Genomic DNA, 11987 nt, shown 5'->3' on the forward strand with positions numbered 1-11987 from the left:
AAGCAATATGTACAAGTTCATTTTTCTTTCAAAAAACATGAAAATACAATGACAAGCAAGTCATAATGTCAAACTGGCTGTTTAGGTACTAGTACAGTACAGTTCAAATACAGATTATTTCAGTTCATTGAAATGCTGAACCTTACTGTTTATTTTATTATATTTTGTATTTATTTGAGTGAATATTCACAGTTTAATAATAATTAAAAACCCCAAACTAATAGTTTGTTTTGTGAGTACTAGTACAGTAAAGTTCAAATACAGATTATTTCAGTTCATCGAAATGCTGCACCTTAATGTTTATTTTATTATATTTTGTATTTATTTGAGTGAATATTCACAGTTTAATAATAATCTTAAAAAAAAATATATATATATATATGTTTTATTTTGTGAAAAAAATTCTGCTGTACCGAACCGTGACCAAAATACCGAGGTACGTACCGAACCTAAATGTTTGCGAACCGTTACACCCCTACTACTAATACAAAGTTATTATGGCTGTGTGTACCTTGTGTGCACTGCCTAGTGGTTAAAGCACGTTATTTAATTAGTTGTGTATATGATATGTCAATAAACCTTAGAAAATCTTGAAATCTTGAAAGGGATGTGCAAAATAACCATTATATACAGTCTTTAATTAACTATTAGTAGAGAATAACGAGTAATGAATATACTTTATAGGGATCTGCAAATAAATGTTTAGTCTTCTCAAGCACCAACTTTCAAATTTGTCGCCTGATTGTTGGCACTTGACAATCACCTTCCCTGAATTTTACTCAGGTGTAACTAAAGTCTGATTTAAGGGTTGTATATATTTCACATCATTAATCAGAATCTGCAAAGTAACTCAAATAAATGTAGTGGAGTAAAAATACCAGGTTAACCTCTGAATTGTAGTGGAGTAGAACAAAGTAGTATATGCTGCTGTAACAAAAACATTTCCCAACTTGGGATCAATAAAGTATATCTTATCTTATCTTAAGATGATCGATGGCTACTGCCTTATTTGCAAAATGTGCCTCTGAACCTCGACAAGTGCATGTTTCAGGCTTATCAAAGGGGTCACAGACATAAGACCAGCTGTTAAATAAAGCTCTTCCGACCTTAGCTGGCAATTTTCACCCATTTATTAATTATATAAATTTGATAACACCAATGTGTTTCGTATCCCCTAAATCTCCAGGGGTGTACACAGTTTAATACTGGTAACTTCTAATTATGGGAAATACGAAAACTTCTTTTAAAACTACAATTCCCAGTGCCATAGAACATGTTGCGAAACACAATAGCCAGCATGTGTAGTTCGGGGCCCGTTCGAGTCCAGTTTTGTATAGTCTGCCGTGGTTACATTCCATTTCAAAGAGCTGTTTGACGCTCACTGTGTAACAGGGACGTGAACAGACATTTGGAGGGGCTATTGCTCTAAACTGGAAAAAGGGCCTCCCCCCCGATAAAAAGACCTTTTGAAAATGTTAACTTGTTTTTAATGTAAAAGAAACCAAACTATTATTACATCAACTAAATTGAACAGTAATTCACATCTCATAACAAAATAAGCTAAGGTGACTACTTGCATTCGGTAAATTGATTTTAAAAATGAAAACCAGGGCCATTTTTTGTTTTGCGGTCCATATCTCATTAAAATATCTAATGTTAGTAACTATTAAAGACAAAATGGGGACAATTCTGCTCCAATGTAGTTTGACCATTGTAACTGCTGTGCAGTCCAGACATACTGATACAATAGGGCCTAATTACCTTAAATAAACTCACTAATTAATGAAACCAGTTCAATACGCATTATTCTTATTCATATCATTCTTTATGAGCGCAGTAACGGTAAGGTATCTAATTACTTATTTATTTAGTATTCCATAACTTAGTAACAGAGATGGTCAAACTAAATTGGTAGAGACATGGCAGAAATCCTACAATGAAGCGGTACATTGAACTGTTAACCCGTGAGAGCGTGATCAAGAAAAGAGAGCAAGCGGCCCCGTTGAGGGAGTTTACAGATGAAAAGACACAGAAAGACAGAAGCACAATAACAACAAGTAGGCCATATTTAGGTGTTTTTTTGTAAATAACCAACGGTATCAAGAGGAAGTAAAGTCCCCTGGTTTTTCCCTTATACCCTAACAGGGGCGGATCTAGAAAAATATTCATGGGGTGGCAAGAGGGTGGCAGGAGATTTTGAGGGGTGGCATCCCCTTGCAAAAGTATATGCTGATTTAATCGCAGTCATATCAATTAATGTTAACTTTGAAATCCACAATATTTATTTTAACTCAATAACATAAGGTGACATTATTGTGGCACATCAGTAAAGCCTTAAATATAAATATATAAGGTGGTAGACATAATTGAATGAATTTTAACTGAACAATAACTGAATGAGTTTGTCTCACTCTTAGACCAGCAGGGGTACCAAATCTATGCAGACAGCTGCAATAAGTACATTCCTTAATTATCTCGTCGATGTTTGTCTAAATTTATATGATAATATTAACAATCATATTATTCCTATCAGCTGTCAATCACTGTTATGATTCACATATTCAGTGTCATTATTAAATAAACTATATATTTTGGAGGAGTTAATTATGAATGTTCCTCAAGATGCTTGCTCACCCTCCTTCAAATTTGAAAGACAAGTAATTACTATCATAAATCAAAAGATTCAAAGGAACAGTTCAGCGCCCCACAACTTCATTGCAAACAGTTGCAACCTTGACTTTACATCAGAAAGAACAAACATTAAAGAAGTGACTAACTGCATCAGTAAGGGTTAAAAAACGTGTATTCAGCTAAAACATATACATTGCTGCAGTAAGTTATTAACCAGTGGAAAGTCCTTACCTACTGGCCTAGTTAAATCAAAGTGGTTACTTTGTTTTGGCTGGGCAGTGTAGTTTTACATACAGTCTTATTTGACTTTCTCAGGACTTAAAACTGTTTTTTGGGGGCAGACCCCACAGAGAAAAAAATATATACACATGTAAGGTCATCATCTTAACAGTTTTGTTATGCTCATCGAGTCATCCGTGAGCAGAGCATCAAGTTGGCATGCCTATAACAGCTGAATGTGGCGATTACCATCTTGTTCAGCAAAACGCCTCACAAACTGATTAACATCTAAAGCTATGGTGCATTTTGATTCAATGCTGAGTACAGCCTGAAGAACATATCGAGGATTAAAAAACTAATGTCACAAAAGGACTTAGAAAAGCTTGTCCATGCTTTTATCTTTAGTAGACTCGACTACTGCAATAGTGTATACACAGGGCTGACAAAGAAATCCATCAGAAAGCTGCAGCTGATTCAGAACGTAGCTGCATGTGTCCTCACTTACATAAAAAGAGTGGATCACATCAGTCCGGTTCTGAAGTCTTTACACTGGCTTCCAGTCGGCCAAATAATTGATTTTAAAGTACTGTTGCTAGTTTTAAATCATTACATGGTTTAGGACCAAAGTATATCAACGATCGCCTACATAATTACGAGCCATCAAGATGCCTCAGGTCTTCTGGGACGGGTCTGCTATCGGTTCCGAGAGTAACAACAAAACATGGAGAGGCAGAATTTAGCTGTTATGCCCCGACACTCTGGAACAAACTACCCAAATCATGCACGTCCGCAGAAACGCTTACTATTTTTAAATCGAGACTAAAAACATATCTCTTTGCCGCTGCTTTTAATTGAGCTGCTCATATTCGAACTACAGTATGCCTTTTAAACATGTATTGTATACCTGTGGTGTTTACTTTTATTATTTGATTATCTTTGCTTTGTAATGCTTGTTGTAAAATGCCATTATATAATGTGTTTTTACTGTATTTATTCCTAAAAAGTATTTTAATTTGTTTTGTAAAGCACTTTGAATTGTCGCGTATAGAAAAGTGCTATATAAATAAACTTGCCTTGCCTTGCCTTACAGACAAACTTGACAGGCTCTTCTCTGTCATTGTAGAACGCAAATACCTCATTCCTTCCGTCTACTTGGATCCGACATGCTTCTCGTTTTGCGATACAGCAGAAAAAATTGTCACAAAACATAAAATGTTTTTGGGTTTGTTTTTATTATTAAACTGTGAATAATGTATTCACTCAAATACAAAATATAATAAAATAAACATTAAGGTGCAGCATTTCGATGAACTGAAATAATCTGTATTTGAACTGTACTGTACTTGTACCTAAGCAGCCAGTTTGACATTATGACTTGCTTGTCATTGTATTTTCATGTTTTTTGAAAGAAACATTTACTTGTCCACATTGCTTGCCGAAAGGGCAGATCTGCTGGCACTAACAATGTCCCATGCTGTGGAGAACACCCTCTCGCTAGGGACAGAGGTAGCAGATAGAGCCAGGTAGCGCTTTGCTAACATGGCAATATAAGGATATTTGGCGTTTGTAATAGCTTTGGCTCGGTCTGAACTTTTTGCGAGTGGTGGAGGCTTAAATGCTAGTGGGAGTTGGGTTTGCACGTCAGTCTTTTTTCTTTTGGTACCCCGGTGATATTCACGTTCGGGTGATGCCTTTTCAAAAGAGTGTGCAAGTTTGATGTATTGCCAGCCGCGTAACCAATTTTAGTTTAACAATGCCGACAAACAGCTTTGGTTCGGTCCACCTGTCTTTATCCGTCATCCTTGTACGTAACTGCGAAACCAAAATGTTCCCAAACCGGAGACTTCAATGATGCTGGAGGATTTTCGAGCTCAACTGTATCTGCGTTCGCCATTTCGACAGTTCCTCAAATTACTGATTAAATTTGAACGCATCCCTGTGACCAGCTCTCATAGTATGCCTCTCGTCCAATGAAATGACTTGCCGCGTTGACTATGACGCGTTGAACCCAATGTGAGCAAATTACTCTGAATGCTGCGACGCAGCACCTGAGATTACTTCCAAAAAGTTGTTCACGTTCTCAATTTTTTACGTTTAACGTTATATTCGTTCGATAAACTTCAGTACACACGTGTACCGAACCGAAGGGCCCGTACCGAATAATTGCGGTACGGGTACGTTTACCGTTACACACCTAATGAGAAGCGAAACGGTTGCTTGAGAATGTCTTCCACAAGCAACACTCCAATGGCTGATAGCTCCAGTACCGCACGAAACATGTTTTCGATAGACGGGAGGAAAAATGGAACGCACCCGCTATTTGTTGTTTGTTTATATCACGTAGTCTGTTCTTCTTCTCTGTCTTCCGGTTGTTGCCTCTTTCGAATGACGAATACACACTACCGCCGCCTGCTGGTAAGGAGAGTTATTGCCGCTCATGCATGCGCAGTTCGTACGTGCTCGGCTGAAGTCTTTGTGGTGTGTTCCAGTGCGACACATGGCCAAGACGCAGGAGAACACGCCGACGCAACAGTCGGCGTCGGTGTCGGCGTCAGCGAGTTCTCTGGTGACTGCTTGGTGTGTCAGGGCCTTAATGCGCAAGGCTCCGGCGAACTAACAGTTCACGAGCGTTCTCCACTAGCACCCCCCCCCCCCCCCCTCATCAACGGGCCAATACGGTTCTCACGTAGTAAAAGCTTACCTTTGTGAACATTTCACACTGTTTGACATTTTATAGTGGGTGTGTATGGGGAGCTGGTTAAGACTTAGAGTGTGTGACATCACGGCTAGAGGGGAGAGGAGCTGTAAAATAGGAAGACTTTTTTTTCTAACTATCACTCGTTTGCACACAATTTTCACTCTTCATACATCATTTGGTGATCATAATGTAGGGAAATCTGTCACGGCCGCACCGATATGCTCATTTAATCAAACAGACTTACACATATAGCAAACAGGAGAGTCATCATGTGTGTTCATCTGGTGTTCTAAATACTCTGGGTAGGATATTTAGCTGATTGTATTTACAGTTTTTTACTTAGAAGCAATCATGCAGCACAATATTGTCAATACATTCTCTGACAGACAGGGCATTGCCATGGAAACGCTTTGATCTTTGAACACACCTGTCGGTCGTTAAATCCAGTGGTAATCTAAAGATGTTCAGAAACAATGCAGGAATGCGGTACAAGAATCCAAAAATGTAAACAGTTAAAATATTCAGCTAAAAGTCAGCTAAAATGAGGGCCGGCCCTAGACTTATGGGGGCCCTAAGCAAGCTTTGGCTTGGGGCCCCCTCCCGCGCATTCTCACTACACACAACACAGAAGCAACTTTTGTCTTATGATTTTAGCATAAGCACACATATTGTATAAATAACCATGTAAACACCGTGGACCTAACCTCCTCTAGGGGGATCCGGGGGCATGCTCCCCGGGAAATATTGTTTTTTAAATATTTAAGTTAAAAGCATCAATCTGGTGGACTTTGAGAGCAAAATGAAAAGATGTATGGATATATCTCTCAACACCCATATGAAACAGAACTGTAAATAGATTTATCTTTATGGATATTTTACAAATCACTTAAACTGTATTCTTGTTTTGTCATATAGTATTTCATAACTGTTTTTCATTTATTCTCTCTGGCTGTCCATCTCATAATGTTCACATAGAAACTAGCTGTCAATAGGAATACCATTCAGAAGAATTATAATTTCTTGCAAAAATCTGTCACAAAAAGAGGTTGCACATTTAAATTCAGGTGTTGTTATGGCAACGTCAGTGGCCAAACAGCCACATTTACTATAATATATATAATATATCTGGCTAGCTATAGCTACTTGCATATAGTAGTCGCAGTTTAGCTTAACTCCGCGATTCAATGTAACGTCAACGTAGCTGTAATGTATGCATTGCTTACATGTTTGCATAACTTGGAAGTTTACTGACATTTTCATACCTTGTTTACCTGGCTCGAGTGGTGGCTCTGGGGATGTTGTGTGAGCCACCACGGAAAAAAATTCTTATGTCCATCTTCAAAAACTCTGAGTCCGACTGACAGTTTATTTTAAACATTGTCACAGCTCACAGGATAGGTACCTGTCAGCCAATAAGACAGATGTTTATTTCCATTCAACTCTCTGGTTGGTCTGGTGTCTTGCCTCTGTTGCATTCACTGAACACGGGAAATTACAATCCTGCCGTCCTCTCTAGTGTCATGATGAGGTTCAGGTAAAGCACGGTTAATGTATTATATTATTGACTCAATAATATAATACATGACTTTGAGAGTAGGCAATCTAGGCATATTAACACAATTAATTAAACATACTTATCACGGCGACGGTGTACTTAGATTTCTTTTTTCTTTTTCTTTTTTTTTGTTACTAGGGGGCCCCTTAGTGGCTGCGGCTCCCTAAGCGGCCGCTTATGTCGCTTAATGGGTCGAGCCGGCTCTGGCTAAAATGTATGGATATTCTTTGTTGTACCTTAACACTGCTTAAGTGTTGGAGCTGCATCAAACAATTAACAGGTTAATTTGAGGCTTGAAGAAGTAGTGTAACTACAGCTATGTTTTTCTTCAGTATTCACTTATGTCAACCATAAAAAACATGACTAATGTTTTATGGTTCTGTTTAAGCAACTCAAAGCACATGATCAAGGTTAAACAAAAAAAGAAATGGAGCTGTACTAAATTATATGGTTCTATACAGGAAACTTATTTACATATTCTATTATTAATAGTAACTTAAAGGTCCCATTTCATGGCCATTTCCGCTGATCATAATTCCATTGTTGAGGTCTACTAGAATAGATTTATACTGTGCAATTTTCCAAAATCACTTTGGTTTCTCATACAGCATCTCTGTAAACTACGTGTATTCACTGAATTTCACTCTCTGCCTTTAACGGCTCGTTGTAGCTCCAATAGCTCCAGCCCCCACCCTCCCTGTGAGCACAGTGTGCTCTGATTGGTTGGTTCACGTTGTGAATCACGCTGAGCTCCGTGGAGGTGTGGTTTCCTTGTTTAGCGATACACAGCGAAACACAGCCAAACTCACCCTGAGCAAACACAAAGTCACAGACGAAGTAAAAACAATAAGTGTGGCTTGATATTGAGTAAGAAAAAGGTTGATAAACGCTGTGAGAATGGGTCTGCAGAGAGAATTTCGCCGCAATCCCAACTGTCTGTTATCAGCCTGCAGCCAGGGAGCAGAAATCAGCAGAGCTGCCTGCACTGAGTGTGTGTGTGGATTGGTCAATTTGGACCAATCAGCAGGGGCTTAAGGTAACGGCTCCGCGGACGTAACGTAACAGCTCCACGGATTGGCCCATTTAGTTCCGGCTACGTGCTTACGAAAGCAAAGAATCAAATGGATGATGACGTTTCACCAACGAGGCGTTTTGGGGGGGTATTTTCTTTGTTAAGAGTTTTACTCGCTACAGGGTGTACTTTAAGGGTTTGACTCTGCACACCGTTTACATGCAGAAAAACCTTCATAACACACAAGGGGACGGGTAATAACCGGAAAAGCATGACATGGGAGCTTTGATAATAATATTTTTTCAACACGCTGGACACAAACACCTTCTAGATTTCACCACAGGGTGATGCAGACATGGGGATGGGATGGTACATAACATTACATTAGGCACACACCATGTTAGCAAAGCTAAGATATAAATTAGATTAAGAGACAACGAGATGTTCAAGGAGATCAAGAATTAAAAACTGATAAACCTGGGAATAAATGGTATGTTAGGCCATTTACAACAATGTATGATAACATTTAGGATGACTTTGACCACAAATGTGTGCCGGCTGAAATGTTTGACGTGACAGCAGACAGCACCAACTTAACTACTTTGTAGGTAAATGAAACACTGTAATTGGGTATCTTATCAGCTCTCAAATAATATATGAATACATGGCAATCCTGGTGAAAGGACATATTCCAATGGCTCCCATATTTTAATACAAAGAAAATAGGTACTCTACCCATTGACCACATCAAACAGTGAAAAAAAGCTTGATGGGGCAATCCATTTTAAATACTTCTAAATAATGTTACACGAGGGTATGGACATGTAATGAAGTCAAGAGTTTAAATAAAAAATGCCTAATTTCCTCATGGAAGTATGGTATGTAATAATAAAACGTTGTCAATCTTACCATCAGCAGGACAAAGGCAGATGAGTAGAGCTGATATACTCAGGAAATGTAAAGAAAACGCCATGCCGGGTTTTCATCCAAGGCACCGGTCTACAAGTGATGGATGAAACAAAATGTCCAAAATCCAAAAATGTAACAATGGAAGTGGCCACATATGTGTGTATCAAAGTGTACCAGGTACACTCTGTGGAAGTGGCTATCTTCAGTTGGTCAGTGCTTTTCAAACACATATACCCAGTGTCAAGGTGAATACAAACGTCACAGATAGAAGGACTGACTGAGATAAGGGGAGCTACATTTATATTGACGATCATATAAAACCAGTCGAACACGAACTTTATTGCACATGAAAAAGTTCCTCGTTTCTCTCCCCTCACATTCTTTTACACTACAGGTTGGTTATTCAGTTACTGCAGAAGATGGGGGAAAATAATGATACCTGAAGCAAGGTCATTCCCTTTATGTCACATCTCCAATAACTTTTTAAATCTCCAGTATCTGCAGTTTCAAGTGATTCTTCTCTGGTTTGTACACTGCAAGAGACCCCTCACACATTAAACATTTAATGTAACTTCACTATGACTGCATAGCTGATTTCAATTTTCGAGACAAACAATTCTGTGTTGAACCATTATTTTTTTCAATTGTAGTTTTCTGCTAAATTTGAGCATAGCAAGTAATAGTGCAGTTTACAGAAAATGATTACTTTTAAACACAACTGTGTTGTGTGACAAAAACAGTTTTTCAGTTACTTTATCCTAAATTGTATGTGTATTAAAAATAAACCAAATGTCATATAACATATGTTAACACGTTCGTTTGTTATCAATCATACATCCATTCATTAAAAGGTCAATTATAAGAAAAACATATACAGTATTGACAGTATTATCTCTTTCTTTTCTATCAATAAATTATTTAACATTAATTAAAATCCAGCTAAATTGTGGGTTGACATGTGTTACTTACAGTACTCTACATGAATCATTGTCCTTAATCATATAATCAACTGTCTTTTTGGTCAATTCAGTGTATCCTGGTTATAATGTGTAATGACACCTTCACAGTAATTGTGTGACATTGTTATTAGTTTTACATAAGATATATTATTTCTATTGAGTTAAAAAATTAAGTAAATGTATACAGTGGTAAAATAAACATGATTCAGATACTGGTTCATCATTGCAAAAATGTGTTTACTGGAGAAAAATAGATTTATGGATGTATATTGTGTAACATTTAAAAGACACTTCTTTATTCCTTTTCAAAATACAGAATGGATATGGTAATAGCTATTCTCTTTGCCAATTAGTGCCTATAACATGTTTTCCTAAAAAAACATTGAGGAGGGTTTTCTTCTTTAAAATAACATATTAATTTAATGCGTATTTTGGCATTTAGCATTCATAATGTGAATAATATTTATGACCAGGAGGGGTTTGATCCTCAATGCTTCTCTGCATTATTGTCTACAGGATGTGAGCATTACTCCCTGGATAAAGCTTTTTTATACTTTCACAGCATTACACTTAGCACTGCTTGATAATCAAAAAAATATATGGAACACTTTAACAATATACTGTACGTCCGCTCACCTTCGGACAAACCAATTTGGCAGCAATAAATATTGGATTTCCACTCTGATCAAAGTTTTTTTTCCAAGATAAATTATATCTTGTGTTTAAAACGCAATGGCAACATCACTGGTATATATTACTAAATAGCTTGCCAATGTAAGAGCATGTGATGGCTCATGACTGCATGGATATTGAACTCCTGAGAAAATGAATTTTTAAGTTTCATTTTTCGCCCTTCAACTTCCTGAAAAATGAAACTTAAAAATTCATTTTGGTGGCTACAGTTTCGCTGGAAAATCTGTAACTAAGTTAGCAAGTGGACCTTAGGATAGGATTAGTTTAATTTTTGATTATATAATTTTTGAGGCTTCTGCAGTTAATGTATATTTGATTCGATGGTATAATAGCACCCACAGTGTTCCAAGTGTTCTTAGTGAAGAAGGGGAGTCTGTTTGGATTCAACAATAGCTTTAGATGTGGCGTGGCTTATCAAAGCCAAGATAATAACTGCAGTATAATCCTGTGCCAAGTCGATGCTTAATACAGAATATTGAATACCAAGGATATTTTCTTTCTTAATGCTTGAGAGGTCAAAGTTTTATAGCATAGGTGTGATAAAGTGTAATAGCAGGGCAGGGATAGTAAAGTAAGGTGACGTTGTACAGGAAAGTCACTTAGGTCTTATCAAGGCAAGGCAAAGCAAGGCAAGGCAAGTTTATTTATATAGCACCTTTCAACACAAGGCAATTCAAAGTGCTTTACAAAAAAGTAAGACGTTAAGAAAATGGCATTTAAAAACAATCATTAAAAAGCAAAGATAATGAAATAATCATTAAAAGAAAAAATACATGAATAAAAGTTACAGTGCAGTTTAAGCTATGAATAGTTCAATTAAAAGCAGCGGCAAAAATAAAAGTCTTAAGCCTGGATTTAAAAGTAGTCAGAGTTGCAGCGGACCTGCATCTTTCTGGTAGTTTGTTCCAGATATTTGGAGCATAATAACTGAACGCTGCTTCTCCATGTTTAGTTCTGACTCTGGGGTTAGAAAGCTGACCAGTCCTTGAAGACCTGAGAGTTCTGGATGGTTCATAATTTAGCAGTAGGTCAGAAATGTATTTTGGGCCTAAACCTTTCAATGCTTTATAAACCGGCAGCAGTATTTTGAAATCAATTATTTGACACACAGGAAGCCAGTGTAAAGACTTCAGAACTGGAGTGATGTGATCCACTTTCTTAGTGTTAGCGAGGATTCGAGCAGCGGCGTTCTGAATCAGCTGCAGCTTTCTAATAGATTTTTTTGTGAGACCTGTGAAGACAACATTACAGTAGTCGAGTCTACTGAAGATAAAAGCATGGACAAGTTTTTCCAAATCCTGCTGTGACATT

This window comes from Notothenia rossii (genome assembly GCF_949606895.1).
Source record: "Notothenia rossii genome assembly, chromosome: 3".
NCBI lineage: Eukaryota > Metazoa > Chordata > Actinopteri > Perciformes > Nototheniidae > Notothenia > Notothenia rossii.